The sequence below is a fragment of the Dendropsophus ebraccatus genome, chromosome 9 (assembly GCF_027789765.1).
Source record: "Dendropsophus ebraccatus isolate aDenEbr1 chromosome 9, aDenEbr1.pat, whole genome shotgun sequence".
NCBI lineage: Eukaryota > Metazoa > Chordata > Amphibia > Anura > Hylidae > Dendropsophus > Dendropsophus ebraccatus.
In genome coordinates this window covers 14,957,636-14,983,253 of record NC_091462.1, presented here as the reverse complement: position 1 = coordinate 14,983,253, position 25,618 = coordinate 14,957,636, and the positions used below count along the sequence as shown (strand labels likewise).

At 41.9% G+C, this 25,618-nt stretch overlaps 1 protein-coding gene across 3 annotated transcripts in view; it reads right to left on the bottom strand.

The window, feature by feature from the left end:
* THSD7B (thrombospondin type 1 domain containing 7B) overlaps positions 1 to 25,618 on the bottom strand; it is a 420,171-nt gene that overhangs the window by 365,203 nt on the left and 29,350 nt on the right. The window contains exon 1 of one of the 3 annotated variants that reach the window (XM_069982657.1): positions 18,074 to 18,153. The exons of the other annotated variants lie outside the window; for them this stretch is intronic. The gene's annotated coding sequence lies outside the window, so the exon portion shown is untranslated. Of the gene's footprint in view, positions 1 to 18,073; positions 18,154 to 25,618 lie in introns of those variants that run through there. 3 annotated transcript variants of the gene reach the window in all.

The following is a 25,618-nucleotide window of genomic DNA, read 5'->3' as shown; positions in this document are numbered from 1 at the left end:
CATGAGGTCACAGTGTCGCCTGAGCCATACCACTATATCCTGGGGGGGAACAGACTCATTCCAGAAGATGATATTTACAGTAGCGGTATCTGGCTTAGAAATAGGAATGAGGATGAACTTATTCCAGCTGTCTGTGTCCCTAAACCTTGGAAACTGCGCCCAAAACCGATCCAGACTGGACATGAGCTTAAAGCTAACGTCATAGCCCTGTCTGTCTGGAAGGTTTATTACGGCCAGGATGTCGGCTGGTGAGAACCCCATCTGGTGGCACAGGAGCTCCCGGATCACTAGTCTCCTGGCTGGGAGGTCTTCCTTGTTGCCCTTATGCTTGAACCTCACCACGTTCCTCCTCTTAAACGCCTGGCCGGTATAATGGGCACCGGGGGTGAATGATGGAGCACCCCGACTCCAGGCGTTTCTGGGAGGTTCCTGACGGGGGGCACTCTCAGGGGGTTTAGGGTGAGGATCTGTACTAGAAGGAGCAGCCAAAACCTGTGGGGGTAATGGGGGGAAATCACATGCAACATTATTTTCTATCTCCACCACCCCATCAACCATGGCATCATCAGATGGTTCCATCTCCCACACAGACTGCGTATCCCCTCCAACCCCTGACCCCTCAGGTACACCATGAGCACCACTACTGTCCACAGTCTGACACCCAGATGACTGTCCACTGTTGGCTGGGACTTGTGGTGCCAATGCTGTTATTCCTGGGACTTGTAGTCCATGTGCCGCTGTTTGAGGGTAAGGTGAACCTTGACCTCCATCACTGTCCACCGTCTGACACACAGATGACGCTCCATTATCCTGCCCCTGTGCAATGTAGTCTGGGACTTGTAGTGCCTTTGCTGTTACTCCTGGGACTCGTAGTCCATGTGCTGCAGCCTGAGGGTCAGACACAGAACGATCAACATTACTATCCTCAGTCTCACACACCGATGACTCTACACAGTCCTGCTGCCGTGCAGTGTTGGCTGGGACTTGTAGTGCATGTGCACTCTGAGGGATAGGTTGTTGCTCAGGGACGGCCAGAGATGTTTTTGGCTGCTGTGGTCCCTGCTGGTGTTTCTTGCCCTCCTGGAACACAAAACTTGGGGCCTGCAGGATGACACGTGGCCCTCGCTGGGACATAGACGCAGCGTCTGAGGGTCTGGACTGGGATGTTGCAGTTCGTGCTTGTTTTGCAAAGCGTTCCTGGTTGTGGTAAGTCTCAGCCAGAGGCCCCATCCTCTCCAGGACACAGTCCATCTCCCTCACCACCTCAGCCAGCTCAATACTTAGTGAGTGCAGTTTGTTATCATACAGAGTGTTACTCTCAGGCTGTACAGTTTTTAGATTATATATACAGTCAATCTGTAGTTGCAGCATTTGTTTATGGTGTTTTAGCTCCCCCATCCTCCTTACCAGACCTGGGATCTCCTCCGCCATCTGCAGCTCAGGTGCTCTCTTTGCCTCCTTCTCTGTTGGTGCTGCTGGTCTCTCTGGCTCCTTCTCCTCAGGTGTAGGCCTCTGTGGTCTCTCTGGCTTCTCCTCTGGTGTAGGCCTCTGTGGTCTCTCAGGCTGTTTGCAGTCACCTGGTTCCAGCTTTGTTGCAGATCTGGTCTTGCCGTGACCCACCATCCTGGAGACCATCACCTGCTGCCTGATGTTCTCCTGCAGGGTCTGTCTCTCCAGAGATGTCCTCTTCTGTCTGGGTGCAGGAGTGGGGGGCTGTGCACCTGCTGTTTGTCCTGCTTGTCTGACCATGCGCTCACTTTGCTGACTTGGCTTTGAGCTTGCTGCTGCTGCTGTTTCTTTAGCTTTCTCGCTTACTTCCATCTTCATATCTTTACTTTTACTTGTGCCGCTTACTTTCTCTTCATTACTGGAAACTTTGGGATTTTCATCCACCTTAGAATGCTGGGAGTTGTCTCCCAGTGTAGGCCTTGGAGCCTGGGCCTCGCTTGGGGAGCTTCCCCACCCAGGGTGGCCCCGCCCTGGGCTTTCTCCAGGCATGAGAGCAATGCAGGAGAGCTACAAACACACCTCCTCACAGGTAGGAGGCAGTGTTATAGTAGTTATATTCTTGTATATAGGAGCAGTATTATAGTAGTTATATTCTTGTATATAGGAGCAGTATTATTGTAGTTATATTCTTGTATATAGGAGGCAGTATTATAGTAGTTATTTTCCTTTATATAGGAGCAGTATTATAGTAGTTATATTCTTGTATGTAGGAGCAGTATTATAGTAGTATATTCCTGTATACAGGGGCAGTATTATAGTAGTTATATTCTTGTATGTAGGAGCAGTATTATAGTAGTTATATTCTTGTATCTAGGGGCAGTATTATAGTAGTTATATTCTTGTATATAAGAGCAGTATTATAGTAGTTATATTCTTGTATCTAGGGGCAGTATTATAGTAGTTATATTCCTGTATATAGGAGCAGTATTATAGTAGTTATATTCCTGTATATAGAAGCAGTATTATAGTAGTTATATTCTTGTATATAGTGGGCAGTATTATAGTAGTCATATTCTTGTATATACGAGCAGTATTATAGTAGTTATATTCCTGTATATAGGAGCAGTATTATAGTAGTTATGCGGTTCAGGGAAGAAACAGAGTGCTGCACCTCACACCTATGGCTGATACTAGTGCCGCTAGTGCTGGCCGGGTTCTGGTGTGGTGTTTTTGGGTCTGGTCCTGTGGCATGGGGGTCGCAGGGCCGTCCCATGGCCCCCGTTCCCTGACTGTGCACGCCTGCGGGGTTGGTGGCCACTGACTGGCACGGTGTGGACTTAGTGTAGGGACCCATGTGTATCAGATACCGGCACGAGGTACATGGGGCAGTATGGCTTGATCAATTCATACACAAAATTCTGATGTGTTTTTTATTTAGCCTAGCGGCACTAGTATCAGCCATAGGTGTGAGGTGCAGCACTCTGTTTCTTCCCTGAACCGCATTATAGTAGTTATATTCCTGTATATAGGAGCAGTATTATAGTAGTTATACGGTTCAGGGAAGAAAAAGAGTGCTGCACCTCACACCTATGGCTGATACTAGTACCTCTCGGCTGCATAAAAAACATCAGAATTCTGTATGTGAATTGATCAAGCCACACTGCCCCATGTACCGCGTGCAGGTATCTGATACACATGGGTCCCTACACTAAGTCCACACAGTGCCAGTCAGCGACCACCACCCCCGCAGGCGTGCACAGTCAGGGAAGGGAGGCCATGGAACGGCCCTGCAACCCTGCACGCTTTGTGGGGTTGGCGGTCGCTGACCGACACGGTGTGGAGTTACTGTAGGGACCCGTGTGGACCAGAGGACCTGCGCGGTGGTACACGGGGCAATATGGCTTGATCAATTCATATACAGACACTCTGGTGTTGATTTTTAATATAGGCCTAGCGGCATTAGTATCAGCCATAGATGGGATGTGCAGCCGTTCCTTTCTCTCCAGTTTCCGTGTATTATAGTAGTTATATTCTTGTATATAGGAGCAGTATTATAGTAGTTATATTCTTGTATATAGGAGCAGTATTATAGTAGTTATATTCCTGTATATAGGAGCAGTATTATAGTAGTTATATTCTTGTATATAGGGGGCAGTATTATAGTAGTTATATTCTTGTATATAGGAGCAGTATTATAGTAGTTATATTCTTGTATATAGGAGCAGTATTATAGTAGTTATATTCCTGTATATAGGAGCAGTATTATAGTAGTTATATTTTTGTATATAGGAGCAGTATTATAGTAGTTATAGTCTTGCAGATAGGGGACAGTATTATAAAAGTTATAGTCTTGTATATAGAGGATAGTATTACAAAAGCTAAAAGCTTCCCCGTAAGTGTTAAGAATAATAAGTATTACAGCAGTTATATTATATTTTTTTATCGCCCTTAGAGACCAATATTAAAGTATTTTATGTTTAGTAAAGATATTCGGCTTTCTGTACTTTACTGTAATTGTCGACGTATCAAATTTTAATACACACATTTACATAAGTAAATATTTCCACAGAAAGCCATAAGGTGTTTTTTTTTAATTACTATTAAATTCAAAAACCTTTCCCAATTAAAATCACCAGTAAATATAAGTCCTTCAGCCAAGTTGCTACAATCTTATTTTACAGTGTCTTTGTTATTTGTGTTTTCTGGCAAAGCCGCCTGACATGTGAAATGACCTCTCCGGCTCCCATCGGAATCACCAACCAACTTTGCTGGATTTATGTTCTGATAGATCCCTGCTGCCTTACTGATGTCTAACCAGACAGCCCTGCCGTTCAGAACCCTTGAAAAGCTGCATATTAATCTTTATGGGAATTCTGCCAGCTGTCACACGGTTTTCCTAACACCCAAGGACTTTGTTTCAGGACAGATAATAATCACATAATGGTGACAATAAAAGTGGAACAATGTGGTATAAGTCTCAGCTGTGACTGCAGTATGGTAGGACACTAATAATCCAGCGTAGATGAGTGACACCTAGGGAAGCAGAAGACCCTATCCTGGATGATATAATAATCGCTTTCTATAGCTGGATCAGCTGGAGACTCCATAGGATGTCACACTAGTTTTATAATATTCATATCCCACAGTAAGAGCCACTATATCCCCTCCCTGGCCCTCAAGCTGTGGAGTATAATGAGCCAGTAATACCAGCGGCTGGGACCTGCTTCCACTTACCGGTGTAGACTAAAGCATAAGTGCTGCTGAGGATAACACTGTATTATTTGCACATTTATAGATAGATGTTAGACATATGCATCATGTACATACACGACTCATCTACTTCTAGTGTTAAAGGGGTGCATCAAATTTTTTTTTAATCAACTGGCAGCAGAAAGTTATACAGATTTATAAATTACTTCTATTTAAAAATCTCGAGTGTTCCAGTACTTATCAGTTGCTGTATGTTCTACAGGAAGTGGTGTATGTTTTCCAGTCTGACACAGTGCTCTCTGCTGCCACCTCTGTCCATGTCAGGAACCGTGCAGAGCAGTAGCACTATAGAAAACTTCTACTGCTCTGAACAGTTCCTGACATGGACAGAGAAGGCAGCAGAGAGCACTGTGTCAGACTGAAAAAAAAATACACCACTTCCTGTAGGACATACAGCAGCTAATAAAGACTGGAAGATTGGATTTTTTTTTAAGTAATTTACAATATCCCTTTAAGTCATAGTTATAGACAAATGCAATCTAACTAAACTAATAACAAGGAGTTCTACTGCCTATGTCGTTCATTAAGTAACCTGAATAAACTCCCACAGTGCAGGAAAGAAAAGTCACTGAGTGCTTGATTTTTGCATTGAATACTAGTATATTGTGGTCCTTATTTTACACAGACACAATCTACATAAACTATGGACTTTTTGTTTCTTTTATTAAGCACGCTGAGCAAACATCCACAGGGCAAGGAGAAAAATAAAGGAATCCTCTGTGTTTATTACTATTTCAGTTAAGAAGAAGATATGTGACACGTGGGCTTCACAGGTATCTTGTAAATTATATAACATCACACTGTCACAATATGGGTAGGGCTCAGTGTTACTCTATTGTTATCCACTCCACTGTCCCTGTTTACTTGGATAAATCATCCTAAAGGGTGTCCCACAACTGGATCACAGTCCTTAGACGGGGGTAAGTGCACAGGAAAGAGCAGGGATGTGGAGTCGGAGTTAGAGTCATGGAGACTGAGTTAGTGTTGGCTGGCATCAGAGTTGGAGTAAAAAAAATGTTCTGACTCCTGCGTTAAAAAAAAATTCAACATTTTATAATTGAGTTTTTATATGAATTATCAATCTAAGGACATTATTTATAACAACCATATAACATATATCAGTAATTAGATAAGGGGGGTCGGGGAGAAGTTGTGGGTCACTATTTGGCAGTTTGTTTCTGAGCTGAAAGAGCCTATTGTGTGGGGGGAGATCTGTGCTGTTCTCTTCCTGGATGCTGGATGATTGTATATGAGCAGCAGTGTAATATGAAGATATTTTCTTCAGTATGCGCTGGCTGCAGCAGGCTGTGTGTGTGTGTGTGCTATGGCTGCAGAAGGATGTGTGTGTGTGTGTGTGTGTGTGTGTGCCATGGCTGCAGCAGGCTGTGTGTGTGTGTGCACAGATGCTATGGCTGCACCAGGTTGTGTGTGGTTGTGTGTGTGTGCCATGGCTGCAGCAGGCTGTGTGTGCACGCACGCTATGGCTGCAACAGGTTGTGTGTGGTTGTGTGTTTATATATAGTATTTGCCTTATTCACACAGAAGTTGCCCCAGGATCATGTAGGACATTAAGAAGAAGCCAGATCTACTGTACACCAGTGAGAAAAACAAGTTTCCTGGTATCTGACCGGCCATTTATGAAGGAACTGGAGTCGAAGTTGGTCCCTGATAAAATTCAGGTGTCGGAGTCGGAGCTTACTAACTCCACAACCCTGGCAGAGAGGTCAGACCAGTCAGGTTACCACATAATGGTCACTTATGAGCAAAAAACACTAAGGGGGATATTTTTCATTTGTGCAAGAATTTTTAGGCCCAAAATTCTCTGATAAATATTGCCTAATTTTTCTGGTTTGTTATTCTTTGGCTAACAACTACAGCAGAGTCTGAAACGAGGACTGATGTGCAATAAAAAAAAATAAAAAGTTTACACATGATAAATCTGGCCTAAATGTAGATAACTTAAATTATGCCTACTCCGAGTAAAAAAGCACACAAGAAAATGAAAAACAGGCAATGTCATAAAGAAGTATCTTGTAGTATCAGTGTAGAGAAGGACAAGGAGTCCTGGAAGTGACAATATGGCCACCAGAGAGCCCTGATCTCACATCATCCAGTCTGTCTTGTATCACATGAAGATATAGAAAGATCGGAGCAGCGACGTCCACAGAAGTCTCCAAGATGATGGAACAACCTCTCTGCCGAATAACTTCATATACTGTGTAGGAGTAATGAGAAGAACTGATGCTGGAAGAAGTACAAATGCACAATGCTGGAGGAGAGAAGACCAAAGCCTCCTCCCAGCTGTGAGTATAGGGGAGGGGGCAGCATGGTTCCCGGCTGCTTTGCTGCCTCAGGGGCTGAAATCTTTGTGATCATTGAGGGAATAAAGGTGTATGAAAATATAAAAGGGGCGGCAGTCCATAACCTCAAGCTGAAGAGGCACTGGGTGATTCCACAAGATAATAACAGAAAGCATACAACTAAATCAATGAAAGAATGGCTGGCAAAGAAGACGAGAAATCCTCCACAACATTGTGCAAGTCTGATTTATACAGGAAACATTTCAAAGGGATTTCTGTTAGTGAGGATTCACTTATGTTTTCTCCCTGCACTGCAGATATTTACTTAAAGGGGAACTCCAGTGATCCCATTAAAAAATAAAATGCCCAAAAAGCATATACATTAGGTACATTCACTGATCCCCCCAACTGTTTTTCCCACTTTTATATGCTGCTTCTAGCCCCAGATTCAAACTTTTACAAAGTATCTCACTTTCATATCATGGCACCGGAAAACTACATCTCCCAGAATGCATTGCACCTCAGAACAAACTGCCAGGTACCAGCCCCTGTTTTGTAGTATCTGACCACCACTGACTCAACCTGCTTCTGCTTTGCACAGTAGACACAGTATCTATCTATCTATCTATCTATCTATCTATCTATCTATCTATCTATCCATCTACATAAATAGATTGGAGAGAGAGAAATGGAACAACAGGGTTTCCTTTCCCCTACACTACTCAGGAGAGGCTGTTGTTTCCTTGCCCTTGGCCAGGTGATTACTGTGTGATGTCAGTGGTGGGCGGGGTTACAGCTTGAATGGCCACAGAAGAGATGGAGATCATGTGACCTCTGTTTCATAAGGGAGAACAGAGGAGTGGAGACAGAGTGGACCAGGAATAAACCTATCCCATGATTTACACCAGCTTTTGGTGTTAAAATGTAAAAAAATTGGTCATTTACGCAAAGATTTATGACTTTTTTGAGTGTTGGCAGCTTCATCACCACTTAATAATACATGTAAAATGAGTATGGGGTTGCCTGGCTCGGGCTATACCAGCTCAGAGCTCACATGCAGTGCGATGCTGCCAAATTCATTAAAGGGGTTATCTAGCGCTACAAAAACACAAAAACACTTTCTTTGGGTGCAGGTTTTGCTATTCAGTTTCCATTGAAGTGAATGAAGCTTAATTGCAAACCTGCACCTGAACTGGAGACAAGAGCTGTGCTGTCTCTGGAAGAAAGCGGCCATGTTTTTCTAATGCTGGATAACTCCTTTAAGACGTGCCAGAATGCAATGACTGTGGGATTTTACTGAAATTCGCTGCAGGAGCACTTTGCCTCCATAATGCTTAAGAAAAGATATGAACAATAGAGACGTGTGTGAGCAGACGTATCCCGTCACGTGTGTTTTCTGGTTCCAACACATATGTAGGTGAGACAAATTTATTGAACAAACTGTGATAGTTTGATTAATTTTTCTCACACGTAAACGAGGCGAAAACAGGGAGGAACGGCGTCATAAACACCTCAACTAATAAATCCCCATAGTGATTGTTGGGAATAGTGACTGAGATGATCAGAGCCAATTTATTAGTAACCAATGCAGAAAGCCGGACAACGCCAGGGGGTTCACCATCTTCTTGAGTCTCAGGCCCCTATTACATGGAGAGATAATTGGTCGAAGTCAGGCTAATTCGGCCTAATATCGTTACCTATATTAGAGACAACAATCAACCGATGACAACGATCATCGACTGATCGAATCTTTTGGTCCTGACCTAAAATCGCTGGCCACCAACCGCGCATCACAACGTGTAATAGCAATGTGCGGCCGCCGGCTGACGATTGTACAAAAAAATTATAAAATTATAAACTGTTATACTACCTTCTTCTGCCCTCTACTGGCTGCCGCAACTGCAGTTTTAGAGCCGATATCGGGACTGACAGGCTGCTCAGCCAATCATTGAGCGCGGCGGTCCCGGCCAGTGATTGGCTGAGTAGCCTCAGTTCTGAGACCTGCTCTCCAGCTTCAGCCAGTGTTGGACTGGAGTATCTGGGGCCCACCAGAGGAAATGATCCTCGGGGCCCACTAATAAAGAACTAGGGAGAAACAACATGTCAGTCAGTGTTTGTGCAGGATCTAAAGCTGGGGGCCCACCGGAGGATTCTCCGGTCCTTTGGTGGGCCAGTCCGACACTGGCTGCAGCTATGGCGCCAGGAGGAGAGCAGAGGGCAGAAAAATACTGGGAGCGCAGAGAGGTAATGTATAAACACTTTAGGGCAAGGGTCGCACAGACATCACTAACAATGTCCACGCAGCCCTTGCTAAATGATTATCGAGCAGTGTTGGACTGGGGTACCTGGGGCCCACCAGAGGAAATGATCCTGGGGGCCCACCAATGAAGAACCAGTGTGAAACAATATGTCAGTCAGTGTTAGTGCAGGTTCTAAAGCTGAGGGCCCACCGGAGGCCAGTTCGACACTGTTATCGAGCCAAGTAAATGAGTGTCGATCTTCTAGAACGGCATTTGTTTACATTATTCGGGCCGTCATCAGTCCATCTAATAAGACCCTAATGCAAAAAGTTCAGGGCTTTTCAAACCCAATGTTACTGTAGATTCACTCATCTCTAACCACAAAATACGAAACTATGGGGGAGATTTATCAAACATGGTGTAAAGTGAAACTGGCTCAGTTGCCCCTAGCAACCAATCAGATTCCACCTTTCATTCCTCACAGACTCTTTGGAAAATGAAAGGTGGGATCTGATTGGTTGCTAGGGGCAACTGAGCCGCTTTCACTTTACACCATGTTTGATAAATCTCCCCCTATATGTCCAGTGTATGTGAACCTGATAAGACCTGATGAGAACATAATGAAGAGCTCTGGGCCATTCCTATCATCGGTCCCAAGGACCTGACTACCATTCATTAGGCTGGGCCTAGACATGGCGGTAATAGCCTATAGCTGCAGCCCATGTTTAGCATTGCGGCTGGCAAATGCTTCATTACTATTATTATTATTATTATTATTATTATTATTATTATTATTCAGTCCAGGTTTAATTATTAGAGAATTTCCGGTGCTAGTGGCCATCCAGCAAGGTGCGAACTTTTAGTGTTCAAGATTTCCTGATAATTGTGGCCGTCAAATGCTTAAAGGGGCAATTGCAGGTGACGGATACAATAATGAATGTGTAATAGAATGGATAAAGAGATGGATGATAGATAGATAGATAGATAGATAGATAGATAGATAGATAGATAGATAGATAGACATAAAGGATGTCTAGGGCAGGAGAGGTTTTCTATTGGGATTTGCTGCTGCTCTGGACAGTTCCTGACATGGACAGAGGTGGCAGCAGAGAGCACTGTGTCAGACTGGAAAGAATACACCACTTCCTGCAGGACATACAGCAGCTAATAAGTAGTGGAAGACTGGAGATTTCTAAAATAGAAGTAAATTACAAATCTGTATTTTGCCAGAGTTGCTAGATAGGACCAGGCAGCACTTCAAACAGCAACCTGAAGGCCGTTACGCTCCTATACATATGTGCAACATTTCGGCTTAACTCACTAAATCCATTTTCAGGCTCCATAGAGTTGCATGTATGGGTGAATGGAGGAGTTCAGCTTTTTATCATTTACTCACTTGGAAAGATTTTCTGCATTATTCTAGTATTGTCACACATGATCAGTGTCTTATGGCTTCTACCCATACCTCTATTGTAACACAGTACTGCTTCTTTTTTTTCAAGCAAAATACATAGCAATGAGTCCAAGGATAATCCACAGCACTTACAGATAACGGAGCAAAAATCTAATGTAGTTTATTTCATCAAATAGCGAGAGCCGCACAGCAAACAAACACCTCCGCCAGCGCATAATGGTCACACCTGATAATGGCGGCAACATAACACCGAAATAATGAGGAAATAAACTACATTTGATTTTTGCTCCGTTATCTGTAAGTGCTGTGGATTATCAGATAGATAGATAGATAGATAGATAGGAGACAGATAGATAGATAGATAGATAGATAGATAGATAGATAGATAGATAGATAATAGATCAATAGATAGATAAATAGATAGGATATATATAGTGTGTTTACACAGACAGATTTATCTGACAGATCTATGAAGCCAAAGCCAGGAAAGGTTTTGAAAGAAGGAGAAATCTCAATCTTTCCTTTATGACCTGTTCCCTATTTATAGTCTGTTCCTGGCTTTGGCTTCAAAGATCTGTCAGATAAATCTGTCTGTGTAAACACACCAATAGATAGATAAATGGATAGATAGATAGATAGATAGATAGATAGATAGATAGATAGATAGATAATAGATAGATAGGAGATAGATAGATAGATAGATAGATAGATAGATAGATAGATCGATAGATACTTTTGTATCTTGGAGCAGCACTACACTTGAAGCAGGGTGGGTGCCAGCAGGTATAGTCCAGACAAGACTTCACTTTGTAGATATAGAAAATGGCCCACAGCACTCCGGAATTGGCAATTAAAGTGTTTTTATTCCATAGTGAAATAGCACAGCACAGTGTTAAATGGCGACGTTTCAACGACCTCCGTAGTCTTTTTCAAGCACTTTTTCACTATGGAATAAAAACACTTTAATTGCCAATTCCGGAGTGATGTGGGTGCAGTGTCCCAGAACATACAGACTACTACTCCTATTATGGCCATTTCTGTTTCTGTGTCAATGCCTGTTCTGGTAAGTGTTTGCACTGCAACTGCTGCTGGTTTTCCCCTAGTATTCTCTAGTAATGTGCATTCTCATGTGTATTCTCATGTATTCCTGTGTATTATTGCATTGTACAGTGGTATGCAAGGCTGTTGATCACGTGACCTGTAACCATGGTTCCTCCAATGGCCGACTAGCTCTGGCCAGGAGCAACCATGTGACCTCCCACTTCCTGCTGACAAGTCAGTTCAGCCCCTGCTTTCAAGCAAGGAGGTTGTGTTGTTCTGTCCTCTCCCTCAGAAGAGTGACTGAGTCTGCTGCTGGATTCAAGTCTTCGGCTGTATCTGCCTGCTCAAGTGACCGGAGTCTTCTCTCTCATCTGGGTGTCATTCCGTTATCTCTCCTCATCGCTGCAAGGATTCACAGCAAGTATTATTCTCAAGCTAATCCACCCAGCAACGCTATTTCTCTCATACTCCTACTCCCATCATCCGGCACGTATTCTCACAGCCTATGCAGCACCACTCCTGCCTTATTTGTCAAAGCCTGCTATATACCCGGTTGCATCCGGACAGAACTGTTGCTACTAGTTACCTCATCTATTTAAAACCGCTGTTACTGAACCCTGGCATTGGTGTCCACTAACTGGTGCCCTGACTAGGTGCAGCGAAGAATCGCATGCCCATCATCACCCGCAGATTCCACAGACCGGCCCTACAGCTGTGCTGCCCTCAGGCCTATTCCGTGACAAGTATAACCCCTGCAGCTGCCCCGGTCATTGCCCGCTCATAACACCAGCACTGCGGAAGTGGCCCCCAGGGGCCAGGGCATCGCATGGGCCATTATCTATATCTAGATAGATAGATAGATAGATAATATACAGATAGATTCACAAATCGGTTTGTAATAAATTTAACTAAAATATCATAACTGTAGTAGCTAAACTACTGGGATTATTACAGAAGGGCAAATTTATTACAGCATTTTGTTGTAAAAGTGTAAAAAATCGGAAAATCACAATGTAAAAAAAGTCTCTCATACAATTTCGGCCATTCCTCTCCTCTCTGCCCCTATATTGCTCTGTTAGTCTCTCCCTGCTCTGCTCTAACTGCCTGCTGCCATCCTGCTCTCTCCTCCACACACAGCCGACTGGCCACCTCCATTACCGAACCTCCTTATATAGGGAGGAGGTGCTGACATCACAGAGGGGCCTGCAGCTGATTGGACAGGCGCTAGGAATTATGGTTAATCCCTTTCTCCCGCCTAGTGATGCTTCAGACAACATGAGTGGCCGCCATTTTGTTATATTTGCAAACTTCCTTAACGAATCAGCAGGAATTTGCTTTGCAGAACAAAGCGAATTGACAACGCGATTTGCCGGATTCGCTTCCTTCTCAAGTATAACATACAGTGAGCTCTCCATTGTTTTTCTACACATGTGAATTAGATGCTAATTAGTGCAAAACTAAAGCATCAACAAAGTAATGTATGGAAGAAAGTGTAAATACATAGACTGGGAAACTCCCGGGGTGATACATTGTGACATACCATATATACACATGTACTGTTACATAAAATCAAACAGCATATATTTCATGTACAGTGGTAAAAAGTGTTGATTGGTAGGCGGGGGACCACCACTCACCGCTGTGGCTGGTTACCTCATCAGGAATATCACTCTGGAGCTCAAGGAGTGGAAAAATCCATAGTGCCGGCATATGCCAAGGCAGAGTATGCAAGGCTGTGGACTTTTTAGCTATTTGAGGTCCAGAATACTATTCCTGATGAGATAACCAGCCACAGCTGTGAGTGGTGGTCCCCCGCCTACCAATCAACACTTTTAAACATTGTTTGACACCGTACATGAAATATATGATGTTTGATATTATGTAACACTACATGTATGTATATGCTATGTCACGATGTATCACCCGGGGAGATTCCCAGTCTAGGTATTTAAACTTTTTTCTATGCATTACTTGGTTGATGCCCTAAAGGGGTATTCCACCCATGAGCTGAAAAATGAAATTCTCCCAAACCTTACTCACCAAGTCCCCCTGAGTATTTTGAGACATCTCCTGTCCTTCCAGATGCCGCTGTTCCTGAGTTCCTGACCATGCTTGAGAAAGGTCTCTGGATGAGACAGAAACGTTGCACTGGCTGATGTATTTTTTTGAATAAACACTAAGATTTTTTTCACTTTATGGAAGTGCCGCAGTTCTTGAATTTATTTGAAGAGGAGACGTTTATCCAGTCTCTGTTGCCTAGATAGATAGATAGATAGATAGATAGATAGATAGATAGATAGATAGATAGGAGATAGATAGATAGATAGATAGATAGATAGATAGATAGATAGATAGGAGATAGATAGATAGATAGATAGATAGATAGATAGGAAATAGATAGATAGATAGATAAATAGATAGATAGATAGATAGATAGATAGATAGATAGACAGATAGATAGATAGGAGATAGATAGATAGATAGATAGATAAACGTCCAGTATGAAGTGCACTCTGGTCAGACTGGTGAAAAGGGTGCCCGCAGCTGGAGACCGAATCCACGTCTCCCCATAAATACTCCAAGAACTCTGCAGCACAACCGTATAGTGAAAAATCCAAAATGTGGTTTTATTCCATATCAGTAAAAAATTCCATGCTTGGAATTTTTTACTGATATGGAATAAAACCACATTTTGGATTTTGCACTATACGGTTGTGCTGCAGAGTTCTTGGAGTATAGATAGATAGATAGATAATAGATAGATAGGAGATAGATAGATAGATAGATAGATAGATAGATAGATAGATAGCGGATAGATAGATAGATAGATAGATAGATAGATAGATAGATAGGAGATAGATAGATAGATAGATAGATAGATAGATAGATAGATAGTAGACAGATAGATAGATAGATAGATAGATAGATAGATAGATAGATAGGACATAGATAGATAGATAGATAGATAGATAGGAGATAGATAGATAGATAGATAGATAGATAGATAGATAGATAGGAGATAGATAGATAATAAATAGATAGATAGATAGATAGATAGGAGATAGATAGATAGATAGATAGATAGATAGATAGATAGATAATAGATATATAGATAGATAGATAGATAGATAGATAGATAGATAGATAGATAGGAGATAGATAATAGATAAATACTCTGATCCTTGACAACTTTTAAAATCCAGAATCTAGGTCACACATGGCAGACTGTTCGGTTGCTTCTCATTAGATGTCTTACGGAAACTTCAGCATTTCTGACTTGTGTCGTTGAACCTGCAGGATGATAATTTTCAGCCTCCGCTACTTGATGGCTATAGCCGCCGCTTCGTGATTAAAAGCTGTAGATCAGGATAAATAAGCCTGAGGTCTCCTCTGTTCTAGTGACTGTGACAGCAGTTTATATGTTACTTGTAATGACAAACAGCATCTTGTAGTCAATACTCGGAGTCATTTACAGCCGGGCAGAGCAGGGCAATCTCATTTACTGCAGGTTAGACTTAATTTCATCTGATTGCTCCTCTTTGCGGAACATTTGTTCCATTTCATTTGTATGACTGTGTTCACACGTCCAAGATTTGCTTGTGGCAAATGCAAGAAACCATGATATCCAGGGCCGGATTAAAGGGAGGGCACCAGGGGCACGTGCCCCGGGGCCTCCGCCACTTAGGGGCCCCCACCAGCTCGAACCCTAGCAGAACGGTGCTTCTTACCCAGGATATCAGGCCATGTAATAGAGCCCTAACACAGTGGGCAACAGCGTGCAGAAAGTGCTGTGTTCTCACATTGCGTTAACACAAACACAATGTGGGAATACACTCTGATACTTAGTCCCCCGCTCCTGTCTCTAGGGCCTGGCATCTTCCCCTGTACTGCAGCCTCTAGTGACCACGTGCACAAGAGGATGCTGACCCATACAGCCAGGAGCGAGGAGGGGTCTGTGCTAATTCACCTACAGTGATCAGCCATCTGTATAGATCGCGGTATTTATTTTTTTTTGGGGGGGGGGATTGTTGCCCGGGGCCTCCACCAACCTTAATCCGGCCCTGATTCTATCTATCTATCTATCTATCTATCTATCTATCTATCTATCTATCTATCTATCTATCTGTTAATCTGAGTATACTGTCTTCCATTAGCCTTCCTAGTTTCATGCTGGGACTTGCAGTTCATCCATCCCTTCTGCCTCAGATGGAGTGTAACCTATGAATTATATGCAGCCTTGGGGTGACAATCTTATGGTAGCGTCACACAACATTAGTCAGCCAGGACCAGGAGGTTAATACATGTCCTTACTCCAGTAATAGCCTATGAAACGTGTGATATGTATGTGCTGTGTGATGTCTGCATAGGTAAGAGTCTGTGCCAGGGACGCAATGTAATATGAATACACCCCAGCATCTGAAGTCTCAGGAGTGGGCATGCACCAATGCTTTGTGAAATCTAATAAAAACATGTTGAAGGTAGAATATATCCTATTTTACAAGTGATTACCACACTGGGGAAGCCGAATAGAGCGGAATGCTTCATCCATCACCCCCTGACATTGCTGCATGCTGCACAACCTACTTAAGATGTTTGCTGTATACAGCACCTTCTACATTCTAATAGAGACTGAGGAATTGCAAAGCACTGACACAGCGGGAGGGCATTTATTGATGGGACGTGGATCTGCAAGGATCGAGCTGCTGGGAAAGACACATTGCATTGTTTAGCCTTATGTGGGAACAAATTCCTATTCTAATTGAAAGTAAAGTGTAACAGTGTATGGTATAGATATGAAATACATCTAAAGAACTGCTCAAGACTGTGAGCATTATAATACTGCTCTCTATATAACCGCTATAATGCTGCCCCATATGTGCAAGAATATAACTACTATGATACTGCCTCCTATATACAAGAATATAACTACTATAATAATGCTCCTATATACAGGAATATAACTACTATAATACTGCCCCTATATACAAGAATATAACTACTATAATACTGCTCCCTATATACAAGAATATAACTACTATAATACTGTCCCTATATACAAGAATATAACTACTATAATACTGCTCCTATATACAGGGATATAACTACTATAATACTGCTCCTATATACAAGAATATAACTACTATAATACTGCTCCTATATACAGGAATATAACTACTATAATATTGCTCCTATATACAAGAATATAACTACTATAATACTGCTCCTATATACAAGAATATAACTACTATAATACTGCCCCCTATATACAAGAATATAACTACTATAATACTGCTCCCTATATACAGGAATATAACTACTATAATACTGCTCCTATATACAGGGATATAACTACTATAATACTGCTCCTATATACAAGAATATAACTACTATAATACTGCCCCCTATATACAAGAATATAACTACTATAATACTACTCCTATATACAAGAATATAACTACTATAATACTGCTCCTATATACAAGAATATAACTACTATAATACTGCTCCTATATACAAGAATATAACTACTATAATACTGCTCCTATATACAAGAATATAACTACTATAATACTGCTCCTATATACAGGGATATAACTACTATAATACTGCTCCTATATACAACAATATAATTACTATACTACTGCTTCCTCATTGACAATAATAGATGCCTTAGAAACAAGGCTTAATTTGCTCAGCAGCGACACCACAGGAGATATAGAGCATTACACTGCCTTACACATTGTCTGGTACTGTGCACAGTTGATGGATGGGCTGAACTCCTGACCTTCACTAATAACCTAACTGTTCCTCATTGAATGACCGAAAATAAATTTACTGCACAAGTTAATCCCTTTAAATTCTAAATCTCTTATTTCCCTTTAACTTCCTCTTTATTTCTTCATTCTATATTTTGTTGCTGTATAGATGAGATCTGATTAACCCTTTACAAGCGGAGACCTGGTGCCCCCTGTTTCATCTTTCAGGGTTCCTGATCAGGATATTTCCTAGTATGTTATTATGGGAGCGAGTTCCGGAGTTGCAGAAGAGATGTGATAAAACCCTGCAGGGCAGCAGAGAGATCACATTGCCCTCTGTTCCCTCCAGGCTCCATTAGCTGGATATAGGACTGCTCACCGAGTGCATCATGATGGGTAATCTGAGCCACCGACTGACACAATATTATATATCACAGATGCTGGGATCTGGACACTAACGCTGCAGCCTCTGATCAGTTCACATTCTAAACCTCTGGGGTTGTCTCACCAAGATGACCCTATAGAAGCGGATCACAGCGGCTCTTACCCCAGGGTAAGCCATGTTTGGCCTTAATATCCCTGCAGTCCTGTAGTCCGACAAACCTGTGATATAGTGCTATCCAATAAACCTCACTGGGTATTATTGTACGCCGCTCTGCCCTTTAGCCTTACTTGTTGTCTTTTATGTTTGAAGTTCCTGAGTTCTTTCAGCCCTCACTCATCCCCCTGAGGAATCTGCAAATAAAAGGGAAACATGTCGGGAGTTTCAGAGGGTGTTATAGGGCAAGTTAGTAGTGGAGGTTACCCCTAAGAGCCTCTATCTAGGGTATAAAGTGTAGGGTATAATTTTTTTTTCAAATCAACAGATTTCAGAAAGTTATATAGATATACCATTCACTTGTATTTTGTCTTCCAGTACTTATCAGTTGCTGTATGTCCTGCAGGAAGTGATGTATTATTTCCAGTCTGACACAGTGCTCTCTGCTGCTACCTCTGTCCATGTCAGGAACTGTCCAAAGCAGGAGAGGTTTCTATGGGGATTTGCTGCTGCTCTGGACAGTTCCTGACATGGACAGAGGTGGCAGCAGAGAGCACTATGTCAGCCTTCAAAGAATACACCACTTCCTGTAGGACATACAGTAGCTTATAAGTACTGGAAGACTGGATATTTATTTAAATAGAAGTAAATTACAAATCTATATATGTTTATGACAACAGTTGATCTGAAAGATTTTTTTTTTTTTTTTGCTGGAGTTCCCCTTTAACATAGTCAGTTATTTTACACACCCTTCCTAATCTGCCTTAGTGCAGGGGTGTCAACCTGTGGCCAAAGCATTGGCGGTCCAGGCATGATGGGTACTTTCCCGTGAGCATGAGATCTATGTGTTCAGGGGACATTAGCGCTGAGCACTCCCACTATCATCTCCAATGAAGCCGTACCCCTGAGAACAACCAGAACCTGACGTATCTGATGTCATGGCAGAAAAGTAGCGGAAAAGCTTCCACCTCGGCCCCGACATGTCTCTCCTGCTTTTCTAATAAAGTTCTTTTCAGCAACTCACAAACTTCCTGGCTCCCTTTATTGCTGCCTAGGGCTCTCTGTATTGCAGAGAATATGAAGGTAGCATTGTACTATATAGCACTCATCTGTGACAATGGACTGGAGAGTGTGAGCGAGGAAGGGTTAATGCTTAAAGGGATAGCATCATATACCTTACTACTGTCTGATTATATATCATCATCATCATCATCATCATCATCACAAATTGGGCATAAGAAACAAAGACAATTACTTGCTATGTGGGGATGTAGTGAGCATGCTCTGTAACATATACACTGGTCACTGCAGCTGTGTCCACCACCTATTGTGACTGGTGGGTTCTGTGTTATCTGCCTGCACCTACTGTCAGTGATGGATTCTTTATAATCTCTTATGATGATGAGATGAAGTTTCATCTGCTGTATGTTGCGCTTCCTCTCCATACTGAATACTTGTTTTACCTTCCAGGTAACATCAAAGATGAAAAGAATGTAACATGCAATTTAAAGGGGAACCCCAGCCAAAAGAACTTCTTTCAAATCAACTGGTGTGAGAAAGTTATAGAGAGTTGTAATGTACTTCTATTAAAAATTCTCCAGTCTTTCAGTACTTATCAGCTGCTGTATGTCCTGCAGGAAGTGGTGTATTCTTTCCAGTCTGACACAGTGCTCTCTGCTGCCACCTCTGTCCATGTCAGGAACTGTCCAGAGCAGGAGAGGTTTTCTATGGGGATTTGCTACTGCTCTGGACAGTTCCTGACATGGACAGAGGTGGCAGCAGAGAGCACTGTGTCAGACTGGAAAGAATACACCACTTTTCTGCAGGACAAAATCTATATAACTTTCTGACACCAGTTAATTTGAAAGAGAAAAAAAAATATTTTGTCAGAAGACCCCTTTATGGTGTGTTCACACCTACAGGATCTGCAGCTGATTTTCTGCAGCAGATTTCATTTAAATAACTGAACACAGCATCAAATCAGCTGCAGATCCTGTAGGCGTGAACGCACCATTAAGGTAGAAAATAAAACAAGACAAGAAAAGTGCAGAAATAGGTTTTAAATAGTCGCTATTGTTTCATCAAACTTTCCATAAATCAGCAAAAAAATAAGAAACTGTGTAATATATCTTATCAGACAAAGATGCTTCTTTCTCCTCTTTTCAGCCCCCTCCCTGTAAACATTGTTCCTTATATAAAAAAAAAAAAAAACTTATTCTGTGTTTACTGAACTGAGAGATTGGTTACATGCTGCCCATGAACGTGTATGGAGAGGAGAAGGGTAAAAAGTGAGACGAGAGGGGGCGAGTTTAGAGAGCAGAGGCAGACAAAGAGACTGCATAGAGACAATAAGTATTAGAATTCACAGCTGAGACTGTTCACTACTGCTCTATAATGTCCTCCATGCTGCTACTGTCTCTTTTCAGTGTATAGAGACTTAGGAAGCAGGATCCTATCTTCTGTATGTGAAGTGTATGGAAGCCACCATACAGCCTAGATTCCGCCCATTGGCTTAATGACAACTAAAAAATGAGAGATGGAGCCTGCAGAGCTGAAATCTAATGAAAAATGCCTCTGAGACTCTGAAGGACTTTATTGCCCTATTATATTAAAGAGGGTTTGCTAGCTTTTTGGAACTAAAGCTTAAAGGGGAAGTTCCGCAATTATTATTATTTTATTTTTTTCAAATTAACTGGTGTCAGAGAGTTATATAGATTTGTAATTTACTTCTATTTTAAAATGTTAAATATTCCAGTACTTATCAGCTGCTGTATGTCCTGTAGGAAGTGGTGGTATATTCTCTCCAGTCTGACACAGTGCTCTCTGCAATAGTAAATCCCAACAGGAAACTTCTCCTGCTCTGGACAGTTCCTGACATGGACAGAGGAGGCAGCAGAGAGCACTGTGTCACACGGGAAAGAATACACCACTTCCTGCAGGGCATACAGCAGCTGATAAGTACTGAAAGATTCTGAGATGTTTTAATACAAGTAATTTACACATCTGTATAACTTTCTGAAACCAGTTGATTTAAAAAAAAAAAAAAATCACCGGAGTATCCCTTTAAAGCCTAAAAATAGCTCCTTTATTACAATAACAGCGCCGCTCCTGTCCTAAGCTTGTGTGTGGCAATATTCACTTTAGGGAGCTGTAATACCGCACATAACCTAAAGGACAGCTCTGGAAGAATGCAGCTTGGTTTTTCTAGACCGGGATAATCCTTGGGTGCGTTCACACCTACAGGATCTGCAGCAGATTTGATGGTGCAGATTTGATGCTTTGTTCAGTTATTTAAATGAAATCTGCTGCGGATCTGCTAGGGATCCGCAGCAGAAAATATGCTGTGGAGCCGGTAAGTGTGAACGTACCCTATATTGGTATAAAAGGTTCTGTAACCTTATTATTTATTTCATGGCTGAATTTTGTGACGATTTCTATTAGTGGTGAGTGACAGAAACCATCCTTAGGGTGCGTTCACACCTACAGGATCTGCAGCAGATCTGCAGCAGATTTGATGCTGTGTTCAGCTATTTAAATGAAATCTGCTGCAGAAAATCAGCTGCAGATCCTGTAAGTGTGATCGCACCATTATGTGGCCTCATGCAGATTCTGTACTGCGCATTCTGCATGCAAAATATGTAAATGAAAAAAATTAAAATAAAAAAAAACACAATTTCCACAGGAACATCTGCTGCTCTATGGATTCTGACATAACCATTAAAGTCAATGTGGGAAAATCCGCAATAAATCCATCACGGACCCAATGTCAAAAATTGACACATTGCAGAATTGAGATTCCTGCTTTAAAATGTCATCGACTTGGCGGCTACTATAATGCCGGGGATTCTCCAAGAGAAGCTGTTGCTGGAAATGTTCTGCATTTACGCTGTGTGTGTGAACTTACCCTTAAAGGGGTACTCCAACGAAAATATTTTTCTTTCGAATCAACTGGTTTTAGAAAATTAGATAGATCAGTCTTCCCAGTACTTATCAGCTGCTGCATGTCCTGCAGAAAGTGGTGTATTTTCTCCAGTATGACCCAGTGCTCTCTGCTGCCCCCTCCATGTCAGGAACTGTCCAGAGCAGCAGCAAATCCCTATAGAAAACCTCTCCTGCTCTGGACAGATCCTGACATGGACAGAGGTGGCAGCAGAGAGCGCTGTGTCAGACTGGAAAGAATACACCACTTCCTGCAGGACATACAGCAGCTGATAAGTATGGGATGACTGAAGATTTTAAAATAGAAGTTAATTAGAAATCTATAAATCTCTGAAAACAATTGATTTGAAAGAAAAAGATTTTTGTCGGGATACCCCTTTAAAGGGAACCCCTCATTATAAAAATGCTATCTAAGCTATTGGCGTCATGTTATAGAGCAGAAGGAGCTGAGTAGATTGATATATGTCTTTATGGGAAAAGATTCAGTATAACATGTACATTTTTTATAGAAATCTCTGATGTTTTCATGCTAAAGAGTCCATTGAGTGACTCCGCCCACTGGACTCCTAAACACAGAATTAGCAGGGATTTCAATCAACATTTTACCAGTGATACTAAATCTTTTTCCACAAAGTTATATATCAATCCGCTCAGCTCTTCCTGCTCTATAATATGACGGTGACAGATTAGATAGCATTGTCTTAGTGACAGGTTCCCTTTAAACAGCTTGGACCCCTAACTGATCCATTTTACTTGGCTGGATACGTTGATTTCTTTAGTAAACAGAAGATTTCCTGGACTGGATACAACTGCAACTGAGAGGTATTCGTTCTGTATCCAATCTGATCCTCCCAATGTAACCCACATTGTTTCCAGTCACTGACAGCAAGCAGAGATGCTGAAATGGTGGACGGCAACATGTGATAAAGGATCGCAGAATTATTCATTACAGAATGATTAAGATTCCTGCAGACTTATGTTCTCTATATAATTATATAGTGTAATAGAAGACAGGAAGCGGTCAGAGATGAAGCAGAGCTCAGTGCGTTCCTGTACGAGCTTCATCCTCATTCTGCAAGGAGCGAAATACATCTCATTTGCCGGATCCCTAAGCAGTAATGTTTGCCAGAACTACACATTAGCCATAGACTCGGGTTAAACAGCTCCCCTAGTGGTCATATTGTAAAAAAAAAAAAAAAATCTAATAAAATCAAATTAAAAAATCCAGTGCAGTAAAGGTATAAAACAGCCAGAGGGAGAATAGTATATAAGCAAACGTAAAAATAACCGTACCGACAGGAACAGAGAGAGAAACGTCCACCCCAATCTCCTATAGTGACCTTATTCAGGAATAACAGGATGAAAGTAAAGAAATAAAAAAATGGCCTGCAATGAATAGAATGATGATGTGATACCAAACACAGCCATAAACAAGCGTGGCGCTGTTTCGGAACTCTTAGAACCTTTTGCTAAATTCAGATCACCCCTCTGTTGAGATATTCAGCGGCAAGTGTTTCGTTTTCCTGCAGCGCCACCACAGGAGAAAATGAGTATTACACTGAGAGATATATATAGAACGCCTCTATGTTTAGAACACAGAACTTGACCTACAGCGCCACCACAGGAGGAATTACGTATTACACAGTTCCCTCGGAAATCAAATGTAAGTTCTCCAAGCCAAAAGAGACCCTGGTTTATGTGGCTGATCTCTTCTCAGGCTAGCTTAGGGTCCTAAACATGGGGGGGGGACTCCTATATATTTGTGTACATATGTATGGAAGGGAGATCTATAACACATCATCCAATGGTTAGAAAGGTTGATAAAAGTCGATGGCAGGGTGTGTGTCTGGAACCTTCAGGGATTATCTATAATCTGTTGAGTAGTCCGCAGCAAATGCTTAAAGGGAAACTGTCACTGTGAAAATACTAACTAAGCTATCACCATCATGTTATAGAGCAGAAGGAGCTGAGCGGATTGATGTATAACTTTATGGGAAAAGATTCTGTATAACTTGTAATTTTTTGATTGAAATCTCTGATGTTTTAATGATAAGGAGTCCTGTCCAGTGAGTGACACCGCCCACTGGACTCCTAAACACAGAATGATCAGGCATTTCGATCAACATTTTACAAGTTATACTGAATCTTTTCCCACAAAGTTATATATCAATCCGCTCAGCTCATCCTGCTCTATAACATGATGGTGATAGAATGGAGAGCATTGTCTTGGTGACAGGTTCCCTTTAATTCCCCCGCAGCGCCACCACAGGAGACATTAAGCATTACACATTTCCCACTGAAATCAAGTTTAAGTTCTCCACAGTAAGAGACACTTCTTCATATAACTGACTGACTGACTGAAGAGGGTCCTGAACTGGGGGGGGGGGGGTAGTATTTAACTAACTCAGAATACCCCAGAAGGATAATTAAAAATGAGTAGACATCCCCTTTAAGTAGCAGTCCTTATTCCAGGAGACTTGAAGACTGTTCTGACTGGTGAAGCATCTCAGGCGAGGGAGGAGAACGCTGCTTACAGTCTCATCTCTGGATCACTTAACACGATGATGGTTATTATTATCCTCATTATAATAACTACTTCTATCATCACCATTATGCATTATACATGTTCTAGCCCCGGCTCATTTTCTTTTCAGGCAATGATAATTGCCCAGACAGGAAAACTTTTCCTACAACATGCGGTAAGAATTCCTTTAATCCAACATGAACCTGACAGATGCTGGATTATCAAACACCCGAGCTTTTCAAAGAACATTATAGATCTATAAGACTTACAGGGAAGAGTAGAAAACATTCAGGGAGAAAGCTGCTGCTGCTGTCTACGAGATATGTCAGCACTGGATTTATACCATGGTGGGTGCCAAGGCTATAGTCATTTACAGCACTAGATGCCCCATACTACTATGGTGATAGGTGTCCCATACTACTATGGCGAAAGGTGTCCCATACTACTATGAGGAAAGGTGTCCCATACTACTATGAGGAAAGGTGTCCCATACTACTATGAGGAAAGGTGTCACATACTACTATGAGGAAAGGTGTCCCATACTACTATGATGATAGGTGTCCCATACTACTATGATGATAGGTGTCCCATACTACTATGACGATAGGTGTCCCATACTACTATGATGATAGGTGCCCCATACTACTATGGCAATAGGTGTCCCATACTACTATAAGGATAGGTGTCCCATACTACTATGATGATAGGTGCCCCATACTACTATGATGATAAGTGTCCCATACTACTATGATGATAGGTGTCCCATACTACTATGATGATAAGTGTCCCATACTACTATGATGATAGGTGCCCCATACTACTATGATGATAGGTGTCCCATACTACTATGATGATAGGTGTCCCATACTACTATGATGATAGGTGTCCCATACTACTATGATGATAGGTGCCCCATACTACTATGATGATAAGTGTCCCATACTACTATGATGATAGGTGTCCCATACTACTATGATGATAAGTGTCCCATACTACTATGATGATAGGTGTCCCATACTACTATGATGATAAGTGTCCCATACTACTATAATGATAGTAGTCCCATACTACTATGATGATAAGTGCCCCATACTACTATGATGATAGGTGTCCCATACTACTATGATGATAAGTGTCCATTAATACT